General features: G+C 44.7%; 1 long non-coding RNA gene across 1 annotated transcript in view; it reads left to right on the forward strand.

The window, feature by feature from the left end:
• Positions 1-25,261, forward strand: part of LOC121144309 — a 112,265-nt gene that overhangs the window by 17,445 nt on the left and 69,559 nt on the right. The window contains exon 2 of the long non-coding RNA XR_005881636.1: positions 11,740-11,877. This is a non-coding gene — a long non-coding RNA (uncharacterized LOC121144309). The remainder of the gene's footprint in view (positions 1-11,739; positions 11,878-25,261) is intronic.

Here is a 25,261-nt window from a genome sequence, read left to right on the forward strand (position 1 = left end):
GTATAACACTGCAGCAAGGATGTCTTTTCCATGATCTTGAAAGAAATAAAATGCACAAACTTGGGACCAAACTCAAGCTCTCTGTGCCAATGACTGATGCTTGAAAAAGAAATGATTTAGACTGAATGAACGTGTGTACTCACTGAAGGATTACTAGCAGGGTTACCCTACAAGAAACACCATCTTACTGTGTGGGGACTTTCTCAGTTTCAAAATAGGTGGATGGGGTGGAGGAGTGGGAGTATGCGACAGACCCGTGCCATGATCTGTGCACATGTAGAGGTCAGAGGACAGCTTGTGGAAGCTGGTTTTCTTCTATCCTGTGGATCTTGGGATAGAACTCAGGTTGTCAGTCTAGGCACCAAACGTCTTTCTGGCTGAGCTCTCATGCCCACCCTACGGGGAGTGTTTTTTTATTACTGTTGTTGTTAAGGCTCTGCAGTTTGAAACTATGTTTTATTGCCAGTCTAAGTTCTGTGCCTCCCTGTTTATATTTAACCCCCAGCTTCATTTTTCTGATTGAAGAATAAGATTTGTTTTGTTTAACTTCCTCTAACCTACTCTGGTCTTGGTTAAACATATACCTTACACTTGGTGCCACAGGCAAGTGTTTTAGCCGACGGGAGCAGCTCTCACAGCACTTGAGAGCCGTCCTCAGGCTCTTTAGCTATTGGGCGACACCCAAAAAATGTAGTCTATGAGCCGAGGCCAGAGTCTGACTCAATAGCTGTTGACATCACAATACAACGGGTGGTTCATGTTCAAGGAAACCCAGCAACCCCAGAAAAGTTCTCTCTCTTTCTCTCTCTCTCTTTTTTGTCAGAGTCTTGACAGTATAACCTAAGCTGGCTTGGAACTCACTGCTTGGCATAGGTTGGCATCAAGTTCATGGCAATACTCCTGTCTCAGCCTCCCACTGAGACGTTTAATATGTTTGTAAATATTAGTGTTTATGAGGTGCAGGAGACTAGCAAAGGATGTATGAAATATTAAAAATAGAAAAATGAGAATGGATGAAAGTGAAGGGGTACCTGATAAAATAAAATTCATACCTGGTTTACCAGTGCCTTCTTTAGCTGATCCATCATATTTGAATAATAATGTTTAAAAAGGGGGGGCAATTTGTCATGTTTTTATGAAAATCAAACTTCATTACTGATACTTTCCATGGTGTATAGACTCGTGTAATTCACCTTTTGGCCCATTTCTTCAGTCTTTAAGCTTTTGAGAGGTGTGTAACTAGCCTCTACCCAAGGGAAGACACCAGATGGATGAAGGATTGCTAAGTGATTGATATCTCCAGTTTGCCTCAATGCCAACTTTTGCTTCTCAATGTATTTCCAGTTTGCCTCAATGCCAACTTTTGCTTCTCAATGTAATGGCATGCTGTAGTTTCTTTAAAACGGAGACTGCCTGTGCATGCCAAGCAAAGCAGAGGCACAAGGAAACTGCTTAGGACCGGGGTGCACAGCCCATGTTCACGAGCAACCAAAGTAAGGTTCACTTCACCCCAGTTTCTACATCAGTGATGTAATTCATTCTTTATATGTGTCCTGTCACATTCATTTTTAATTTGTGTGTGTGTGTGTGTGTGTGTGTGTGTGTGTGTGTGTGTAGGCCGGAGGTCGGCCTTGGGTGTCATTCCTCATGCACTGTCCACTTTGGTTTTGGGGACAAAGCTTCCACTGACCGGAAATTATGCCGATTAGGCCAGGCTAGTTGACCATCACATTTTAGAGATGCACATGTCTTCACCTTCTCAGTGTTTCAGTGTTGGGTTCTGAGCATGAGACTCACGTTCTCAAGCTTGTGTGGGAAGCATTTTACCAAGCAAGCTTTCACCATAGCCCTTCTGGTTTCCCTTTATCAATATCTGATTTGGATGAACAATGTAACACTGCATTAGAATGTAGTATAGAATCTATAGTATAGAATACATGTGAAAATGTAACACTGTATTAGAATGTAGTGTAGAATCTATTGTACAGAATACATGTGAAAAATGTAACACTGCATTAGAATGTAGTATAGAATCTATCGTACAGAATACATGTGATGTACATTTTGCAACACAGAAACCTGCTTTTTGGATGCTCTTCGCATTTCTGTGTTGAGTAAAGAACTGAGCTGTTACTGAAACTTGTATCTGGGTAATTACTTTAAAAATAATTGGAGTGATCACTAATTACTGGGCCCTGTGCTAGGCCCTTGCAGGTAGATCTCCTCTCCATTGTTACCTGTTAATTGTGCCAACTGTACCTTGCACCATCCGAATCCATGCTGCTTGCTGAGAACTGTCATTATAATTCATATTGGAATTAGCCGGAATTGTTTTCTCCTGGTCACGTGACGCTCGAATTTTGCAAGGACTTTATAAACACAAACATATTAACTACTCTTATCTTATTCTATGTTAAATGCACATTTTAGTTATATCAACGCAGAGACATAATTTAGTTGCTATTATTTTGTCACAATACACCAATTTCAAAGGGAATTAAAATAATATCACATGATGATTTTTTTTTAAATTCCAGTGAATCTTAAATGTACTTTCAGTGAGAATCGGTCCATGAATTTCTGAAGACTGTGTTTTGTGTCTTTACTTGTATTGTCCCTATAGACTTTTCCTGTGTTTTCTCCCCTTGTCTCAGTCTCCATATATCATTTTTAGGATGATAGTCATCTGCCCTGTATGTAATTTTAAATGAAATATCAGTGGGCTTGGTGCTCCTTGCTGTGTTTACGGGAGAAAGAGCATGGAGGCCCATCTTGGCTCACCTTCCTGTAGACTCTCTCAAAGGTCTGAGTCAACTGGAGTTCAGCTCCTGCGTGTGCATGCCACCATACCTGTCTTCCATTGAGTGCTGGGAGCTGCTGTCTAGGGTATCCTGGGAAGCCTTGGCAGAGGGCCTGGGGCCTGAGTGCCTGGGGTTCCCACTGAGTAATTCTAGAATCAGCCCAGAAAGCAAGTGACCTTAGAGAGAGCTCGGGCTGTTGCCTGTGTCAGGAGCAGAGAGTTGCACCTCCCCAACGTCCCCCAGACTGAAGGGGCATGGATTAGTTTTCCTTCTGCTGTGCACCTCACAAAATACTTTCTTTGGGGGCGGGGGAAAGAAAGACACTGTTTACGAAAAGGAACACTTTGCTGCCTGGAAACCCGGCTTACTCGGTACTGCTAGTACATAATTGGGGTGCTCGGCACTGGCACATGCCCTGTCTACCTGGCTGTGAGAAGCAGCTCCTCATCTCAGGATGTCTGGGGAGGGTAAGGGCATCCCCCCCCCCATTTTCTAGTGTCACTGCGGCCAGTGATGTAAGAAGCAATGTCCTCTATTGTTAAAAAAAAAGGTAAACAACAGTAGAGAGGTTCTGAACACAAATGGTGCTTTGTGTGTGGACAACTGGACAGTTATCTAAAATGCTGAGGCCTATAGTTTTCTTTAAATATTAGAGAGCATTGATACTTATTCTTGGTAGTTGTGAGGCAATTCAAAGAGTAAGTATGTTCCCTGACTTGTGAAGCATCCTTGTTTCTAATCTAAATTTAAACTGAAAAAAAAAAAGAGTAAGTATGTTCCTTTTGGGATTTCAGTAAAGGCCAACAGGTACATGATTGCATTTGACAAAATGTGACTCAAGGAAACACAGCAAGGAAAAAAATGTAGCTCACTTAAGACACATTTTTATATTGGAAAGTAAAACTTGGGTATATGCTGTAGGCCGCCTCAGCATCTCGACCCTGTGCAAAGGTTGCACAGAGTCATTTAGCTCACATAGTCTCTCTCATGCCCATCTCTCTGGTAGTGAGAGCATGCTCCCAGCAAGAGTCAGGTGTCTATGATTACTAACCATGGGGAGAGTGTTTGAGCTCAGTTTCATGCCATGGTTTGGCTGAGTGAACCCTGCAATAATAAAACCATGGAGATACCCCCCGTGACAACCCCATTTGACAACATAGTCAGGGTCTAGATGTGCCAGGTGTGGCCAGGTGTTCTGACACCTGTCTTCAGACAACCAGGTGCTTCCATGGAGACTCAGTATCCTTGGGGTGAAATAGAAGCTCTGGGTGCCCAAGTGTCAATCAACTCTGCGTCAATAGTGGCATGTAGGTGAACATCTCCTTGGGTTGTGTCCTTTGCTCTCAAGGCAGCAGAGTCTAAATCAAGGGTTGCCCAAGTTTCTACCATCGTGGATGCACAACTCAGTGATAGATTCAGGGCAGGGAGTTTCGGTGGCGCGGTGTGCTCAATTGCTGCAATTGTTCAGGCATCAGTATGCACATGATAGCTGTGGAGCCATTGAACCCACTGCTTGTTAGGCATCACCAAGAGAAACAAGACCATTTCCAGGAGTTGACTGGAGTGCCTAGGAGGGGCTGATTCCAGTGTCCAGTCCAGGACTTTATATTCACTGTGCAGGGTCCAGAATTCCCAGTTAAGGCAACAAGAGTTGTACAGCACCTTCATTTGCCCATATTTCCTCCCCATTACTCTAGTTCAAGCTTTTTCAAGGGAGAACTGTAGTTCAGCTTGACCTGGGACTTTACAGTGAGCTAGAAGGGACTCTTCCTCTGTGTACCCCAACCCCTCCACAAGCCACCTGGATTCACACTGATCTCAAGTGCCATCCCATGCTGATGCTCAGTATTTGTCTCTTTAATCTATAGGATCAGAGGCGATCTTTCCCTGTGTGTGCCCCCCACCCCTGTGACATCTCAGTTGACTCAATCATGAGTAGGAATGCATTCTGCAGAGGTCCTTGGAGGAGCTTCTCATGACTTGGAGTAGAGATAGGTTTTTTTTCCATCTTTCTCCCTCACACTCTCTCTGGACACTGCACTGTAATCTCAGGGAAGACTTTCTCTGGGGAGTTTGGCCTTACCCAGACAGGGAGCAAGGGAAGCAAGAAGCCCAGCTTTCTTCCTAGGCCCTCATGAATCCTTGTCTTCACCGTGTCTAAATGGCCCACGTATTGTTACTTGGAAAACACTCTGTTGGTTTGACTGTCCTCTGGGGCAGTCCCACAGTGAGGACTCATGGCGTTACAGGCATGTCTTCTTTGATCATTACTAACATCCCTCACGTATACTGGGCTTACCTCACTGTGCATAGGGTCAGTTGTCTATTTTGACATTGTGACCATAAAAACTGAGCAGAGTATGTGGTAGCCTTGGTGTGCTCTTGGTGACAGCAGGAGTAGTGATAGTGATAGTCTTGGCTCTTGCTGATAAATCCTTGAGCAATGATTTGACCTCAGAGGGAAGGGTGAGCTTGGTCCTACAAACTGGAAGGCACTTCATGCAAATTCCACTGCAAGGCGAGTTAAACCTAAACTGGGTGTTGTGTCTTGAATGGCTGTGTGCCTGTGTTGTGAATATACTTCCTCCTGATCAAGTTGTCTTCCTACCTTGGTCCTTGCACCGGACTACAGAGGAGGGAAGAGCCATGGGGAGGCAATCGAACATGTTTCTGCCCTGGACCTAGGCAACCTGAGAAAGCAATGCCTCATAGTCCTAACAGTTAAGGGGATGTGTAAGACCAACTTGCATGGCGTTGGGGCTATCACCATTAGGGAAAGACTGTCACTCTTCTACCTAATTTTTGGTTCCATTTAGTAATGATTATTTTTAACATTAAAAAAGCGAATTTCTGTGCTGGTGGTTGCCACCACTGACTGGAGGATAAATTCCACCTTTTTTTTTTAAGTTTTTTTTTTTGAGACAGGGTTTCTCTGTATTGCTTTGGAACTTGCTCTGTAGACCAGACTGGCCTCGAACTCACAGAGATCTGCCTGCCTCTGCCTCCCGTGTGGTGGGATTAAAGGCATGTGCTACCATCGCCCCAGCAGGTTCCACCTTTCTGATTTAGCTGAATTGCCCTTTCATGGACACTTGTCCTGCAACCTGAGACAGTGGGAACAAACACAGAAGGGCTATGGAGTAGGAAACTGGGGGTGACATGTATGGGGTGAAGGCATGGTCCCCCAGCACCATGTCTGATGTGGAATTAGAGCGACAAGAAAAGTCACAGGCCTTGCTTATCCTCCTGCAATGCTCTGCTCCAGCCAAGGAGGTATGAGGTGAAGGAAGCCGCTCGAGGAAGCCAGGCTCTGCAGATGAGGCAGGTAGGCGTGAGGAGGGGCCAGAGAGGTTGGAACCTGTGATTAATTGTCTGAGAAGCTTCGTCTCAGTGAGGCCCTGGGGACTTTGCAGGCAGTCCTGGGTTGACGTGTGTGTGTGTGTGTGTGTGTGTGTGTGTGTGTGTGTGTGTGTGTGTGTGTGCTCGAGCATGCTATGTGCTTGTTTACATGGGTATGTGCAGGAACATGTATACATGTATGTATATAGACCAGAGGTCAATTAGGTGTCCTTCTTAATTATTCTCATTATTTGACACAAAGTCTCTCACTGAACCTGACACCCAACTTGTGCGTGGGGTCTGGAGATCTGAACTTGGGTCTTTGTGCTTGAGTGGCAGGCATTTTACGGAGTTATCTCTCCAGCTCTGCAGAGTTGGGTATTTGCAGTTCATGCTTCTTCTCATGTTGCCAGGGATTTCTCTTTTTGTTTATCAGTTTGTTTGTTGTTCATGAGAACTTTTCCTTCTGGAAGAACATTGCCATGGGAGGACCCTAGATCCTTGTGTTCACTCTCGGACCCCCAGGACTGAGTCCTCCTGCAGGGTGAAGGGTCTGCTGACACCAGCCAGTCCTTGGCCTTCCCACAAAGAGGACAGCACCCTGCAACTCTTGCTCAGCGTTCTGACCTTTTAGGTTAGCAGTGGGTCTCAGGCAGGCTGACTGCCAACTCCCCATCTGGACAGCACTACTACTGATATGGTAGAACTTTCTCCAGAGTGCACCAGCGTTTTGGAGAGCAGAGCCCTGAGTGGTGATCCTCAGTGAAACCATTTCCATGGAGATCGACTTTCACTCCTTTCTGACTGTCAGGTGTGTGTGCAGAGACTTCTGCACACAGGGGCTGGAACACAGGCAGCGCATGGCAGCACCGGCAGAGGTGTCTTGGCCTGTGACTCTCCACACACATGAGCAGACAACACTGGAACTGAGTAGGCACTCTTCATGGCAAAGCCTGAAGTATACAGAGATGGTGGCAAGAGTTGGGAGTGTGTGCAGAGTGGCTTGGGAGAGGTGAGAACTGGCCGCATCACTTTAGGCATTCTCCACTGAGTCATCTTCCTTCCAGCCCCGTCTTCACACCACACCACGCCACGCCACGCCATGTCACGTCACATCACATCACGCCACGCCACACCACACCACATCACATCACACCATACCACACCACATCACATCACATCACACCTGCAGTGTGGCAGCTGGGTAGAAGCGGCTCCTCTGCTCCAAGCCCGCTCTCCCAGCTGGGTTCAGCTGTCTTCTGCTAGGTCCAGTTTGCCTCCAAGCTCCCACCGTGACGTCTAACCTACCTTGACATTTATTTGTCACAACCCTGGACTGTAGTGGACAAAACATAGGAACAAATTTGCGCTTCTTGTCCTTATCCCAGGCCAAGTGAGAAGTTTCGGGGGAAATCACCAAGTGTGATTCCAGAAACTTCAGCAATGAGATCTTCCTGAGTGTAAGGTACACAAGTTGACTGACATGTGCCTGCACAGCCTGGAGTGGCCAAATGTGCTTTATTTTAGAAGACCCCCTTTTGGGTCAAGAGTCTTAGAATAGTGAGAGCTGGTTGGAGGCCCACTGAAAGAGTCTCTCACCTTTCTATTGTGAGGAAGCCTTTCCGCTGCCCCTAACCGTCAACTGGAGAGCATGGGGTTACAGGACCAATGCAGAACTGTGGTTGATGGATTCATGATTCAACCTCATACAGCAACGAGTGGAAAGGGTTTTATGGATGGGACTGAGTTTAGTGTTTTTCCTATAAAATAATTTCCACAAATTTAGCTTCAGGCTCTCCTTCTGTCTGATATAGGAGCCCCAACTTAGAATTCATTTAGGGGGACATCCATAAAATGCACAATCTTGTGGCCAGCAACCCCACCTCTGCTGTTCATATCACAGAGCTGCCTGTCTTTCCAGTCCTCCCTCCCTCCTTCCCTCCCTCCTTCCCTTCCTCCCTCCCTCTCCTGTTCTTTCCTCCTCATCTCCCTTTCTTCTTTCCTTTACTTTCTTAAAACCACTGTGATAACTGATCATTAATAATGTAAAGTAAGCAGTATATGCAAGATTAGAGCATTTATGTATATCTCTTAATTTGTCTTTCCCCAAATTACAGATTTTTAAAATTTCAATTTAGCAGTAATGGAGTGGTCTATTTTTTTCTCCCTAAGAAGTGCTCATCTCTCTTAACCCCACTGTAACCCAAGACAGCCCTAACATGGGAGGGTTCTCTGCTGGACAGAGCGGCTTGTCTGTGATGAGGGCAATGGCCCTTAGGGTGAGGAGGTGCCAGCTGTGAGCACTGCCATTCTCTGAGTGCAAAGCAGGTCAGACACGAAAAAATACCCTGGAGAACTGGAAAGAGGATTATCGTGGAAATGCCTTATAGTTCCTTAAAAATCATTCAGTTGGCAAAATGCCTGTCACATTAACGTCCAGTTGGCAAAATTCCTATTATGTAATCCTGAGGACCTGAGTTCTGATCCCTTGCACCCATGTAAGAGCCAGGTGTGGATACTAGGACTGGAGTGAGCAGAGCCAGGTGGCTCTTCAGAGCTCCCCAGCTAGGCAGTTGAGCCTGCTGTGAGTTCTGGGTTCAATGAAGACCCTGTCTCAAAACTAAGGTGGAGATCGATACAGGAGGGCACTTGACTTTAATTTCTGGCCTCCACAGGTATGCTCACACATGTGTTCACATACCTGCACACACAAACACGAGCATACTCATACTATACACACATAAACATGCATGCATACAGACACACACATACACACATGAATCATCTATGCAAATACCCCATAGACAGGGAGTAAAACAACTGTATGTTTGTTTTAGTGTGTGTGTGTGTGTGTGTGTGTAAGAAATGGTAACTGAGAAGACACTGTCGTTCAGTATTATACAAAGTAAATTTAATGTCTCAATATTATATAACATAAATGGGAAGAAAATAAAATGTGAAGAATATTTAAACTTATAACAACTTGCAAGAGACCCTGTTTTCATTACTATTCCAAGAAGAATCTAGAAGGGGAACCAGTGTCAGCTTCTGCCACCCATTCTTGGAGGCATAAGGGAAGTGGTGGTAACCAGTCCTCCTTTCTTCCTGAAATGGTCCAAGTTGATCATCTACAAGTCGTTTATGCAAAGTCAGGTGGGTTCCTCAACTTACAACCGTGGCCTATCTCTATAGATGCTCTGTCTATCCTCATAGCCAGATATTTGCCACTATCCGGGAGACATTTGCACTAAGAGAGAAGATTAACCAATTGTCACACATGGGGCCAGCCAAGACATTGTTCCAGGTTTTGCTTCAATTCTTATGTGAAAGAAGAAAAGTCCCCTGCAACAATGTCATTAATGTGATAAAAAGAAATACCTGTTAATAACTAGATAATTTTAAGAACTTAGGCTCATCCATCTGTTAATCTCAGCTGTGATTAAGGACCTAATACTAGCAGCCATTATTCCTAATGACAAGACCAAGCAGGCTTAACGCACAAGCTGCCGAGGCCACAGTGAGGAGGCGGCGAAGGGTATCAGCAATCTCAGCCCCGATTGAGGAATTGGCCCGTCCTCCACACAACAAAAGTGATACAAAAGAATTACACCCTCACTAAAGTCTATTTCCTCGTATAATCACACAAAATGATTTTTCTTAAATATGATAATAAATCACAGGAAAAAATCAATGTGGCAGGACCCAACTGCTATGGCCTGATAACGCATCAATCAATATTTAGTATTTAGATTTTAATTAATACACAGCCCTGCAGAGGCTTTTTAGGGGAGAAATATTTTCTCAGATAAAAAATCCGGCACCGTTAGCATGCAAAAGTTGTTGCTCATATCTGTCATTGATCAATCTGCTGGAGTCGTGATTAAAAACCCTTGAAAATATCAGACAAGAGGGAGAAACAGATTGAGCCAAAAAGAGACTGTCGTGGGCTGTTTGCTGGGAGGGAGGGTGTAGAGCGGCCACAGCCTTCCAGCCCAGTTGCTGGCTCAAACAGACCCATGGGGGACTTGGTGGCTTGTGGAAGCAGACCGGGCTCTTTGCTGCTGGCTGGGAACCAGAGGACCGTGAATGAGCCTCTCTCGTTACGGCTGCCACATTCCCCAGCCTTGTTAATTGTAGTTTGCGATGAAATTCTCCCTCAACGAGAACATGTTTAAAAATAATTTTAATGTTGGGGGGTCTACATTGATTTCAGGAATCATTTTAATTTCTGGCAATTCCCTTGACATAAGAATGGTGTGGGCTATTAAATCTGAAACTGTAAATGAATGACTGGATTTCCCTCTCCAAATCTCTGAATGGGAGAGCTCTGCTGCCTGTCTCCTGCTCATAGACTGTTTCCTCAGGGCTGGTCAATGGCCAGCACCCGGCTCAGTCTCCTACAGTTGTCTGCGAACCGCAAGTTTACAAACAGGGCCCCGGAGGAAATGGCTACTCTCCTGTTGTCTCCATCCTGACATTTGCCAGGCATTTTATCACATGGGGGAACTTCTCCATTTCTATCCCTTCATTCAAACCAATCAGAAATGAGCGGGGAAGGTGGAATGTTTGTGTGTCGGAGAAATAGTAAGAGAAAGTGCCTTGCCTCTGGGGCAAAAGGAAAGTAGGCAGGCCTTAGTGTTTCAGCCAGTCCCCTTCCTCGGTCGCCTCCTCTCTGTTTATTCTCTGGCTGATGTCACTTCTCCCCTGGCATGCAAGCCTTGTGTGGCCTCCCTGGAAGTGTTGATTCAGCATGCTTGTCTCCCTAGCCAGCTAATCAAGTCTTCAGGCGACACCAGGTTGGGTCTTGCAAGAAGAGCCAGCTGTCTGTGTCTCCAGGCATCAGGGTGGAGCCTGCTGGCCATATGGGCCAGGCGTCCTCTTTTTCCAGACCTCACAGCCCATGGGGTTTGAATCCCGGGCCAGCTGGTGTCAGTAGGAGGACACTTGGGGAGGATCCTCGTCGTGTCCGATGGCTTTGATGTCGAAAGGCAAGAGAAAAAAGTATTGGGGGAGTTCTATCTTGAAGGGAGGTGCTGAGGAAGCTTGGTGTCACAGTGCTATATGTGAAGACATCACTGATCAAGAGTGTGTCTTCTCTCCAGCGGAGTCTCCAAAGCTGGGTGCTAGTGTCGAGGCATGGTCTGGGTAAAAAGATGTGGCAAAGTGTGGAGGGACTTGTGGCTCCTGGGGATCCAGGGCACTAACTTGAGCTTCAGTTCATTTCTGAGAGTCACATCTTCTTAGGAATTTCTGTGAGTCCCAGGTTGTGGTCAATAGCTGTGAAGGGAGGAAAAACTTAAAGGCTCTGGGCCGAGGAGATGAAATCGAGGCTATTTCCTAATCGAAGCCGTGGTCATATATGGGTCCTGAGCCTTCCAGCTTGCTTTGAGAGTTCTAGGCTAGGGATGCTGACTTAAGCAGCAGATGATGTAGAGTAGAATTCTCATCCCATATGGAGTACAAAACTAACTCTCTCTCTCTCTCTCTCTCTCTTTCTCTCCCCTTCTCTCTCTCTCTTCCCCCTCCCTTCCTCCCTCCCTCCCTCCCTCCTTCCCTCCCTCCTTCCCTCCCTCCCTCCCCTCTCTCTGTTTATTAATAGGAATAATTTTAAGCGGGCAATGATGATATGGTTGTGTTATAAAGGAGACATTTTCAACTGAGATTGCTCTGAGAAGATGCGGTGGGTTATAGGAACACTTGTGACATGCACCTGCCATGTATGCTCACAACTGTCAAGGTGAGTCGATGGGTGTGTGGGCTTCGTTGTCTTCATCTGTCTACGCTGATGTGGATTTGAAAATCCTCAGAATACAGTATGTGTGGTTTAAAGCTCCCACATTGACAGCCATGCTCTTGCCCAGGGTCTGGTCTACTTTCCCCACTTCTCCGCATGCATATCTGAGTCTGGAAGCAGCCACGCTCCTCAAGAAGAGGGTTCACCATGTCCCTTCCCTCTACTGTTTTCTTAGTGCAGGTTTTAGTGTCTTTCTGGCTTTCTCCAGCCTGTGGTCTGACCTTGTTGATACTTTGATCACCCCAAATGTACCTCTGAGAAATTCAAGGCTTAGGGAATGTCCCCTCCCCCAGAAAGCAGAAGAGCTAGACAAGAACCCTGCTCTGGTCTTATCCCTGCTCACTTCTCCTAGCCCCAGAATACCTCTAACCCACTCAAAACCACTGGCCACAGCTACACTTCTTATTGTGTACAGTGCCTAATGCACGAGCAGTGTTGCTCAGGTGAGGAGGTTGGCAAGATCTTGAATTTAGCTTTTGTGTGTGTGTGTGTGTGTGTGTGTGTGTACATTTGTATGTGTGTGGGTGTATGCACTCACACAAGTGCAGGCCAGAGGACAGTCTTGGGTGTCATTCCTCCAGCATGGTTTGCATTGTTTTTTTGAGACCGGACTTTCATTAGCCTGGAACTTGCCAAGTAGGCTAGGCTGGATGTCCACCAAGTCCCAGGAACCCTCCTACCCCTCTTTTCCCAGAGCTGGGATTAAAAGTGACTACTTTGGTTGTTATTCTTGCAAGGCAAACACTTTACAACCAGCTATCTCTCCATCCCTCAAGTTTAGTTCTTTATCTCAGAGGCAATTTGGGATGTGTCTTGACCTGAAAGTGTGTTTGTGTTCACATGGGCTTTGCTGGGGGTCAGTGTATGGCCCCTGGCTGTCTGATTGCACCCCTGGCTGTTCTATGGCTGGTCTGGCATGCTGATTGGCTCTGGGATTCGATTTCTACTGTATTTCTCTGATAGCTGATGGAAAGCTTGAGTTCATTTCCAATGCTGGACAAATGTCAGTTAACTAACAAGGGTCACAGGTCTGATGGGAGGACCGGGGCTTCTGCTGGAGATGTCTGTGAATTCTCAGCTATCACTATGGAGAGCAGAGCTGTTCCATCTCTTGCTGCAGTCAGCCTGGTGGGCTTTAGCCAAGCTCATATGAGTATTGCTCTAAGCTAAATTAAATGCCTGTTCTATATTAGTAAGTTGTACTCGAAAAGCTGCAGTTAAAATGGAACTTTTTTCATAATTTAGTCTATCAGAAATATGCACCCTGAATGCCTGTTTAATTAGATGGAAAATGATCTCCCTCTGAGGTGAAAGCAACAATATTTCAGTTTCTATGGCGTGCATTGTGCAAGCACTTTCTGTTTGACTGCTCACAAGTCTGAAGAAAGTAACTTTGTGTCAGTTGTGTTTGCAAAGATGCTGTTACGCACAGGTCTGACATTCTTAGGCTAAGGTTTTCAGCATCTTTCTTTGCTCCAACTGTAACTGTAATTGCTGTTTTGAAGGTGGAAACTCTTGGCTCATTGAGCCAGGTACTTAACATTGTCCACCAATGAGGGATCAGAGCTGGGGACCGTCTGGCAAGCCCACACCCTTTGCTCCAGCACCAGGGCCGGTTGTTCACCCTATACTCTATGCTTCAGCACACGGGTATTCTTGTCTGCATATTGCTTGTGAGTGTATTTGCTTGTCTATGAAGACAGGTGCTTTCCCCCTTCACCTCACCCCTGCAACCCATCCATGGCCACATTTATTCTCCCACGGAGATTGAGACTCCCTGGCCCAGGCAGGTATATGTATTCATTCCCCCAGATAATCAGAGGCCCAGATAAAATAAAGCTTCCAGCTGATGGACACTGGGCAGACAGGGTTGTTAGTTTATGTAGGCTACAGGCAGAGTCGACTGGAAAATTTTGATCACTTTAATTTACTATATCCAGCATGCCTGCTGTACTCGGCCAGGGCTTTTATCAAGCCCTGTGAGGTGGTATTGATTTTTTTATTTTCTATGTAGGATAAGAAGACAGAGAGTTAGGAGCAAGAGTGAATGAAGAACTTTCCCCAGATTGCGCTATTCTCCAGCTTATTGCATCCTGTCGTTTGTGGTTTCAGATGACGTCCACTATGTCAGGGTTGCTTGAAGCAATAAACAGGGTGAATAACAATGGAAGGGCAAGATGAGAAAGATTGAAAAAGGAGAAAGAGGCAGCTCAGAGAGGAAGAGAGCACATGTGGAAAATGGGAAAAAGCCAAGGCTGAAGAAAGCGCGCACGAGGCTGGAGAAGCCACTAGCACCTTCCTTTACTGCGATGCAAGGGCCTGGACGGTGCAGCGTTGGAACCCAAACCTTTGTCCTGCGCTCCTCTTCCTCAGCACAAGCCGGTGCTTACCCACCACACAGTGACAGCCGCCGTCACCAGCAGTGAACCTCGGGCGTTTGCCCCTCAGGGCCCCAGAGACCATGCTTCTCAAAGTGTCTACAGGAGCTGGCCCCAGCCCTCTCCATGCTGGGGGTGCGGGGTGCATGTGTAGTCAGTCTCAGGGAACCCACCAGGGCCTGAAAGGCTGAGACCGAATCCTCCTCGCACATGCAGGCTGTTATTTGAAAGCCTCTCTCAGTCACTGTTGTGTGTTCTCAAAAGTGTAACAAGATCTGACAAACATTGAAGAGCATGAGTGTTGTCTTCATATGATTTCTCTTTTGGCGGGAATGAGTTTTTTTGCTCAGCCTTTTGCAGCAACCCCTGCTTGGTTTTCTCAGTGAAGGGGCGCACACTTCCGTCTTCATGCGCTCACAGATGTTTCCAGCTGAGGACTGTTCGCTGGGCTCAGGCAGAGAACCGGTCCCTGGTCCTGGCTCAGTCATGAGCCTGGTCATGTGACGTTCTGCCTCTGGTGGGAAGATGCGGTCCGTGCTCTCATGTTCCTGGTACAGTTCGGTGGTCCAATGCTGGCTGGAAAGCCCGAAGGAAACCATGAATGGGAAGCAGATTCCAGTCAAACGACTTCCCAGAAAACAAGCCACGACACCACACAATGAAAAGCACAAAAGCTGGCTCTGGAGATGGAGGAGCGGAAGTCTGTGGACAGGAAGGGGCAGACTGCCTTCCGCACGTGATGAGGACAGAGTGAAGGAGGCTTGGTGTTCGTTGGACTTGGCCTCCCAAAGAAGCTCTCCCCATAGGATGTTAGATGCCCAGACAGTGGGGCTCGGCTCAGGGAGGGTTAGCAGTGCCATCTTGACAACCCTACCATACTCTGACTGGTAGCGAGACCAGCAGCTGTTAAGATAACAATAGAGAGCACCGATGTTTGTGTGTGCACCTGCATGTGAGGGGACCCGCCAACTTTCACTTTTAAATATTTTGACGCTTACCCTGATAATGAGTCAAAACTCCAAGGCTGGCTGGCTTCTAGCTCACTGGGAGATTACTTGACTAGCATTGGAGATTAGGGGAGGGCAGGAAAGGTGTGGGTCTATCTGTGATGTGATCCTTTCTTCAAAGAACCAGATGCCTTCATATCTAGTGCCACTGCAGAAGATACTGCATGTGTCTATGTGTGACCAAAATGCTGAGGCTAATTTTAGAGGATAAAAATATAGGGATTGTCTATAAGGAGTCAGGTCTAGGTGGATCCATGCCCCAGGGAATGAAAAGCATTTCACAGCCTGGCATTTGCCAGTGTGCTGATTCTGTAGTGTGGGAGCCCTGGTCTTTCCATATACATGGCCAGGCTCGCGTTTGCAGTGGTTTGGTCTCTAACATTTTAAAAAGGAGGAGGTGATAGCATGAAATGTGCCATGCAGGACACTGGCTTTTGTCCACGGATCCGTGTTTTCTTCACCCTGTCATCTTTGGCATACCTGTGACATCCCCAGTGTGGCTCTTTGGCAAATATTTATTGCATGAACAAACTTAATGCAGTTGAGTGTGAAAATGACTTGTAAAATCGCCACATAAAACTCTTTGAAAAGGTTTTGGTAAAGCGTGAAGCTGAGTCAGAGGTGGCACAAGCTAGACTCAAAACTAGGGTTTATGTTAAAATCTGTAGAGCTAACACTTTACTATAGAATAAGGGCGGCTATGGCTTGCCATGGTATAAACACCAAAAAACTTTACCCCCTATGCTGGAATTTGATACTTCTGGTCTTTAAAATGATATCTCTAGTCTTAAAGTCATACCTTCTGCCATTAAGAGTCAACTAACGGGGCCACAGGTAGTCGCTGGTGATGACTCACTGAAAGTGCCTATGCATGTACAGATAGATGTATGCATGGATTTGATTTAGATGACGTTACAGTTGGAAAAGTTAATGCGGCATTTTAAAAACGAGGTTACCAAATCTGTTTGCATTACTAAGAAATTGATGCCTAGTCCTCAGGTGACGTTAAGAGGAGTCACCCCAGCCCAGCTCTCTCAGATCATCATCAGCCTGGCATGCAGAGGAAGGACTGGCCTCACAGTGTGTGCTCAGATACCTGTGTGTGTGCCTTCTGCTGCTGCTTCCAGCTTAGCCACAGAAACTGGAGATGCTCATGGGAAAAAGCTTCTTTGACCCCCCACACCTTCCTCAGAGACCTTGTTTGTTCCCTCCCTGGGGATTCACAGGAGCCGGGGACCATCTGACACTATGGCCTCTGAATTGCTCCAAGGCTATGCTAGACTTGGGCCTCTTGTTTAGCACCCTTTGCCTTTCTTTGATCTGGCTTCCTATCATGGAGACCTGGCTCTGACCACATCTCTACCCTGTAGAGGCAGGAGGATACACATCCACTTATCAGTTGTGTTTGTGTTTCATTTTATTTATTTATTTTTCCAGTTAGAATACTTATTTAAAGACTAAGGGACCGGTTGGAATAAAAAGGAGGGGTTATGCAATAGAAAATAAAAACAAATTAACTTTTTATATTGAATATGTTTAAAAATAACGATGGGCTACCTATTCTCATTTATAGCTAGAATTATCTCAGAGAAGATAATAAAGTGTGCTTTAGGTCAACTTACACGATGCTGATTTTTTGCAGAGGTAAAGCATGGTAGAATTGTTGAAATCTGCTATAAGAGCAGACAGCCTCCTCAATTTGGGAGTCTAGGCAGGCCTGGGTGCCTTTTTAAAGTACTGTGGTTTAGTCTCTTTTTGAAAGGCGACAGCCATGGCTTTCTTTGCCTTGTGTGACATGCTTTCTATGGAAGTTCAGGCCACTTTGGGGTGCAGTGTTCTTGCTTGGGCAAGTGAGTGTCTTGTATCCTGGAAACACGGGAGGTTCAGAAATATATAAGGCCAGATGGTAGGCTACTTTTGGAGCTTTTTTTTTTTAAATCAATTTCACTCTGAGGCAGGAAAGCCTCATTAAGGGACTCTATTAACTTTCCCTTTCTCCACATGTTCCCATCTCACAGGTCACGTGTATTTGAACCTCTGACTGGAGAGAGACTGGGCTTCTGAGAGAGGGATGTTGGCCTGGTGAGACAGAGGGACAGAGGGTTCTGCTACTGTGCTTCAGAGTAGGCGTGGCTGAGTGCACTGCCTACTCAAGCTGCTGGCTCAGCAGGGCGGAAGTTATGAGAGGCCACCAGGCGCTCAGGAGAACTCAAGGTCCCCTTGGCCTCCCTCTCCCATCTGACCCATGATGGAAATCAGTATTTTCGAGTACAAATTGTCCTCATTGCTATACACACTTTTTCATGTTTTTTTAAAAAGAAGATGAATATGTAGTCGTAAATTCTGAAATCACTTAAAGCAGTATTTGAAAAACATGACCCTTCCTAACAGTCCTAGGTGCTCAGAAAATGATAACAGTGAAAATAATAACAACAGTGACAACAATAAATGTCTTATAAAGGGAAATTGGCATGTTGCAATTATAGGGCGATATTAGCTGCTGCTGAAGAAAGGGAGACTTTCAAGGAAGACATTTCTTTCCATTCAAAATACAACCTGAGCATTGAACTAGAGTGAACCAGAGGAAAATGCAACTGAAAATGGAATAAATGGCTTCCGTTTACCTAGGTTATTTCTAAACAGTAATGCAAAGATGTAATAGAAATAATTTAGACATATGGATAAGAACCTTCAAAATCAATAGTGCAGGAACGGCTATGAAGCATATGCTGATGCAATCAAACAGAATTGAATTTCATACAAACGCTGGCAAATCTCTATGAGATTATCACTGCAAAAACTTCATTTTCATTGATTTATAATGTATTATTATTGTCTCCACCAAACTGCCATAGACAGCCATTTAGCAGCTGCCAAGTGCCTTAAGGGTAAATAAAGGCTCTCACTGACGGGCTGGGTTATGGACGTTTAAGAGGCCAATAACTCACAGGGCGGCAGGTGTGATGTTCCAGCGATTCTTGACTTTTTCCTTTTAATCGCATTAGATAATTCTTGGGACTTTTGGTGAGCACGGGGGGGGGTTGCTATTCACACACGAATCAGGCAAAGAGGAGGGAAGTATTTTATAAATATACAATTCAGCAAGCATGAAGCCTGACGGGACCGTTAAGCACTCGAGCCTCTATTTGTAGCTAACCTACACTGGATCTAATCAAGCCTACATCACCCGCGCTATCTCTCCACCTGTCCGTCTTCCCACAGCCCTATTCCACCTCTGTCTCTACCTCCACTTGCAGAATTTGGAGACCTTACTTAGACTGAGACTGACTGTAGGAGCCTGACTCTCACAAGGCTCGGCTGAGCTGGGAGCTGTGGCCATGTGTCCCACTTGCCTTTCTCTGTAATGTGTCATTACTGTTATGCCTTTTGGGGATTTCTAGTTGTTGATTTCTTGATCATCCATCTGTACAGAGAAAAATGCCATAGTCTGAGTAGTAAGTTTGCTATTATAGTCTGGACTTTGGAAGTAGAATCATATAAATGGTTATTCTATCTACAATTAAAATAAAACACCCCCCCCAAAAAACCCCAACCAATCAACCAAACAGATGAACAAAACATAAAAAACCGGGAATGGACCTAGAAGTGGTAGCAAACACCTGCAATTCTGGCACTGTGGTGGCTAAGGCAGGATGATTGTTAGCTCAAGGCCAGCCTGGGCTACATAGTGGTGACGAGTCTCAAAAAGCCCAACCCAGTCTATTCGAATCAAACACAAGAAAGCCAGACATGAAATTAATAACATGTTAGATTTTTGTGTTACAGTCTTAATAAACTAAATAAGGTTTTAAATAAACTAAAGTCATTTGTGATGTTGCCAATGGAGTACATGGAAGGCTGAGGAAGGGAATCTTATGATACTGGCCAGTCTAGGATGCACATCTTGAGCTTGTGTAAAAACAAAACAAAACAAAATAAAAATACAAAATCATAAATCTGAGTGTTAATTGTATTGTTTTATCAAAAGTAAACAAAAATCGCCAAAAGAAAGATGAAGTCATTGTGTTTGTGCCTTAAAGTATACCCTGGCCTTTCCTGGAATCCATCTTCACAGACCAGCTGTGACTTCTTTCATTCTACATAATGTTGAGAAACAACTGATGTTATGGTATGACTGTTTGCTTCTTTTCAATGTATTGTCTAGCATTTTCCCCATCTCTTCTATGGTACCCCCTTTTCTGGAAATGAGGTCTGGCTTAATGAATGAAAAAGGCAGTAGGATCCAGAAAGAGGTTTTAGGAGCATCGGGAAAATGTTTACATGGACATCTCACCAAAGATTCACCATGACCAGCAGCATGGAGGGTCACTGACAGTGAGTAGTATGCAGGTTGCATACCTCCCAGGGCTCTTACATTGTGAAAAAGTCACGTGACACCTAGATGTTAGAGAAGTGAACGTGTGTTCTGTGTGGTTAAGAGAATGATTTATCATAGCTGTGCTTTTGGTTTTGGATGAGTAAGCTTATTAAAGTGTGTAACTAGCAAAACTAAAAGCATAAATATTAGGTAGCCAATGGGAGCAGCAGAAGGCATCATAAAGTCAGTGGTTTATAAATATCCAGCAGAAGTCTTCTGGGGAAGTTGAGGTAGTCTACTATGCATTATGAATGGGCCTTCTCCATGTCTTTAAGGGGTAGCCCTTAAACTCCTCTCACAGGGAAATCCCAACCATCTATACATCTATACATTCAGAGCCCTCAGAACTTAACTACTTCCCAAACACCCACCTCTTGATATTATCACATTGGTGTCAAGTTACAATTAAAAACTGGGAGGGATAAATCAATGCCTAGACCAAAGCAACAGTCTTTATCCTACACTGGTGTTATAGAAGCCCAGGGGTCAACAGCTAACTGGGGTGAAATTTCTTCGTATTGTAACTGCCTGTGGTTCGCCCCTGGCCCTGCCACTGACCCCAGTGAACTCAGGTCACCAAGCTGACCTTGGATGGTATCCTTGCTTTGGACTGTCTATGCTCTCTCTATGTGAAGTGAGTAGACACTTCTTTCTTTTTGTCTCTGCAGGAAAAGTCACACGACATATGCACACACATTTTAACATCATGGAACTTGACACAGTTTTAAGCTGGCATCTGTTTTTCTCATCATAAGTTTAAATAACTACCAAGAAAGCTTACATTATATTGATACACATATCGATCTTTTACAATTAAAACTGCAACTCCCCTAGTGTGTTTTATATGCAGTATAAATACAATAGCAATTTAATCTTTGCAGTTTCTATTTTAAAAAATATTTTAGTCTGTTGTGGTAGTGCATGCCTGCAATCCCAGTGCTCAGGATCTCAAAGCAGCAGTGTCAAAGGTTTAAGACCAGCAGAGCAAGATTCTGTCTCAAAAACAAAACAAAGGGGCTGGAGAGATGGCTAACAGGATAAGAGCACTGGCTGCTCTTCCAGAGGACCTGGGTTCAATTTCCAGCTCCCACACAGCAGCTCACAACTACCTGTAACTCCAGTTCCAGTGATCTGGCACCCTCAAGCCTGCATGTAGAAAAAATACCAATGCACATAAAATAAAAATAAAAACTTAAAATAAAAAACCTTTAAAAAGCTGGGCTGTGGTGGTGTACACCTTTAATCCCAGCACTTGGGAGGCACAGGCAGGTTGATCCCAGTAAGTTCAAGGCCAGTCTGGTCTACAGAGTGAGTTCCAGGAGAGCCAGAACTGTTACACAGAGAAACTCTGCCTTTAAAAACCAACCAACCAACCAACCAACCAACCAACCAACCAACCAACCAACCAACCAACTAACCAAAAACAAAACAAATCTTGACATAGTAATGTCAGGACTCAGGAGGCAAAGGCAAGGAGATCTCAGTGAGTTTGAGTCAAGCTTGGCCTACATATTGAGTTCCAGGCCAGCTAGGACTTCATAGTGAGAAAAAAAGTGAAAGACAAGACAAAACAAAAACACACGAAAAAAAACAGGCTATTTTTCAATTTTTAAAAAGATGCCTTTCTTTCTTTCTTCCTCTCTTTCTTCCTCTCTTTCTTTCTCTCTTTCTTTCTCTCTTTCTTTCTTTCTCTCTTTCTTTCTCTCTCTCTTTCTTTCTTTCTTTCTTTCTTTCTTTCTTTCTTTCTTTCTTTCTTTCTCTCTTTCTTATGTATACAGTGTTCTGTCTACATACATGCTAGCATGACAGAAGAGAGCATCAGATCTCATTATAGATGGCTGTGAGCTACTGTGTGGTTGCTCGGAATTGAACTCAGGACCTCTGGCAGAACAGACAGTGCTCTTAACCTCTGAGCCATCTCTCCAGTTACATAAACAGGCTCTTTAGCTGCTGGAAGTTTAATATTGTTTCTTTTGTTCCATATGCTTGAATTTCATTTTCTTTTCCTGGTGGGAGTTTCTACACACACACACACACACACACACACACACACACACACACACACACACACGCACGCACGCACGCACGCACGCACGCATGTGTCCTTGTGATGTATCATCTTATCTTAGTTCTTAGCCCTGTGTAAGAAAAGGACAGTAGCTGACAGTGTGTTGATTGAGGAGGTGGATCTGTCCCCAATGGACATGCAATTGTGTATAATGATTATTTATTGCTAGGGCGCAGTGGTCCTCTATTCTCAAATTTACTCCTGTTTTCCCAGATATTTACTAACATAAACTAATAGAGACGGAGGGAACTTTGTTGTGTCAATGACATGCAGTATTTTAAACTCTTGCTAAGTTGTATGCCAATAACCACATGGTGATCCATCATAATTAGTAACTGGTTTTCCTTCAAAATGATAAATGCTAAGTTGGGAATCGGAGATCTTCAGATCTGTTATCTCTCCTTCAGCCTCTGGTAGCAAAACTGTTTTATTGCCACTGTGCTCTTAGACTCAGGGCACCAGGCACAAGAGGACAGGAAGGAGCTTAGGCAAATAAGCGTGGTCTTTCATATAGGGGAAGTTTGTTTTAGGACAAGCTCTAGCTATACAGCCCAGAGTGACCAAAATCCTGAGGAGAGATGGCTTTAGGCAGGAAGGATGTAGAAGCCTGAAGCCATCTACCTCTGGACCAATGACAGCACAGTGTGGTGTGGTCAGAGAAGCTCCTTGGCTGAGTCTTTAACTAACTGCTTGTCTTTAGTCAAAACAAGACCATAATTACCTGTTAATTAAACCCAAACCAAGACCCAACCGGAGTTATCAATCAAGCATCTTAATTATGCGGTGTATTCCTGAAACAGAGGCACCTCCATACCCAGTCATTTAGTCCAGAAAGAGAAACCCAGAATAAGGGAAAAGTCTTTCCCAGTCCTCCCTAGAAATAGTTCATTAAACCATCTTCACACACTTGTAAATCACCCACCTTCCTTTCTTCTGTCATTTATCTTTTCCAAATGACCCACCTATAGCTCCTGTGTGTTAAGACCATAGGAAAGAATTACAAAAATTCACAGTTATCTTTACAGAGTTGAAAGTCCAAGCAAGGAGGTCTGTATGAACCTTGACAATAATTCAATTGACTAGGTGATGATTGTGACAGGCTCAGCCTTCCCACTTAGACAGGATTGGAAGGGATAGGTGGCTAAATTGAAATATTAAAATCTTACCCATTCTGCCTGGTGACTGACTGCTTTTCCTTTAATGTGTGTGTTATAAATGCATGGCAAGGTAAATCCCATGTGTGTGCAAGGGAATACATGTGCGTGTATATGTGTGCTTGGTGAGTGTGAACCTCTGAGTTCAGTTCATACATGCATTCTCTATTAACTGCACTTACATAATTTTTGAAAACTTTACAGTAAAGACAGTGATTGGTGAAAGAGTTGTTTTAGGACAAGCTCTAGATATACAGCCCAGAGTGACCAAAATCCTGAGGAGAGATGGCTTTAGGCAGGAAGGATGTAGATTCATTCATTGACCAGGACCATTCATTAATGGACAGGGTCTCCAGTAGTTTTTGACTTTTGTAATTAAACAAGTTGACAGCAGAATTCCTTTGCCTACTGGCTTCACTTTCTGAGGACTTCTTCCTTGTGGAGAGAAGAGATAGTTCTGTCATTCAGTAGCACTCTAAGGATGACACACATCTTTAGTCTAGCCTCAGGAGCACTCATCCATTCAGCAATAGGGCTTTCCTGAGCACTGTAGCCCAGGCTGTGTAACATCCCTAGCACAGCGTTAGAAAGGGCAGATAAGGCTGTCTCTTTGGACACTAGTTCTCTCTGCTGATTTTCAAGGGGGAGGGGAAAGTTGTGGGTACAGGAATTGAGTGTACATCCTTCTTTTCCTTTAATGGCTCCCTCTTCAGGTGAAGGGAGGCCTCTGCTCTTCCCTGAGTGAGTTCAGGAGTCTGATGGGTCTCCTTGAGGAACACTAGAGTGGCTTGGGGTTTTGCTCTTTGGCAGGAGTGCAAATGGCTTGGTCATTGTCTACTCACTTTCATGGCTTATTATGAAATATAAAACATATTCTATTAGAGAAATGGCAGTGCCAGGCAAGGTTCAGATAAAAATCCTTTTTTTCCGATGATCGCTTATTGCATGAAGTCGATCCTTAACAATCCATCTATGATTTCTTTGGGACTTGGGAGTGGTTTAGCACTTTGTAATAACAGTAGAGTAATAGCTTGGAAGAGAATACAAGGGACAGGTTTTGTTTGAGGTCAGCCTTGGAATGCTCATCTATCTATCTATCTATCTATCTATCTATCTATCTATCATTATCATTATCTGTCTATCATCAGCATATATCTATATCTATCTATCATCTATCTTTCTTCATCATCATCTTCTGTGGCTAATTGGAGTGCAGGTCTGTGTGTGTGTGTGTGCATGTGTGTGTGTGTGTGTGTGTGTAAGACAGAACATGATCTATTTTTACGCATTTGAAAGCTTCTTGTGTACAGAAGAATGTGGCAGTTTTTAATGAAAATTGCCGTAGTTCATGGGAGGTCAAGGATCTGCATGCACACCAGCCCTGGGGAGCTAGCTCAGACAGTTAAAGTGCTTGCCTTACAAATATGAGGACCCAAGTTCACTCCCCTAGAACCCACATAAAATACAGGTACAATGTCACACACACTTGTAACCCTAGTTCTGGGGAGGTGGAGACAGGAGGATCCCTGGGCCTCACAGGCCAGCTAGCCTAGCCTGCTTGGTGAGTTCCAAGTTAAAGAAAGACCCTATCTCAAAACGCAATGTAGACAGCACCTAAAGAATGTCAGCCAAGGTTGTACTTCAAAACTGTCTGGTTTCATGGCAAAATCTCTGATTCCTGTTACAAAGGACCAAGAGTACAATGAAGTGCCATTTCCAAACACTAAAAGAAGATAATAATCTCTGTGTATGCTTTAACAGGCATGGTATGCAGCGGGGTCCTGCAGGTGGTTTTGTGGCCATCACTGGTGGTGAGTGAGCACAGGGCAGAGTAGGGCTTCTGCAGCAGGTGCTCATATGAAGCCTGTATCAGGTGAGTGCCATGGTTCCTATTTCTGATGTTGCAGCATCATCTAGGCCACCTCTGCAGGCAACATGGGCCCTCATGTTCTTATAGCTTGTGCTCTGACCCACTGAACCGTCTACCCAGGCCCTCAAGTGCTTTCAGTGGGTTGGCCACTGTGGGTGCGTCTTCAGGGGATTTTCATAATTAAGTTAATTGATGTGGGATGAGCCTGCCCAACGTGGACAACACTAATCCTAAGGCAGTGGTCCTAATCGGTAAGCGTGGAGAAAGTAAACTGAGAACTACTGGGCAAGCCAGTGAGCATGTTTGCACACCTCTTTGCTCTTCACTGTGCATATGATATGACCAGATGTTAGAAGTTTCTGTTTGATGGACAGTAACTTGGAATATAATCTGAAAGAAGCTCCTTTTCCTCCCAAACTTCTTTTTTGCCAGTGTATATTATTACAGCAACAGAAGTGAAATTAGAACAGGG

The sequence above is a fragment of the Mesocricetus auratus genome, unplaced genomic scaffold (assembly GCF_017639785.1).
Source record: "Mesocricetus auratus isolate SY011 unplaced genomic scaffold, BCM_Maur_2.0 Super-Scaffold_100015, whole genome shotgun sequence".
In the NCBI taxonomy this organism is placed as follows: Eukaryota; Metazoa; Chordata; class Mammalia; order Rodentia; family Cricetidae; genus Mesocricetus; species Mesocricetus auratus.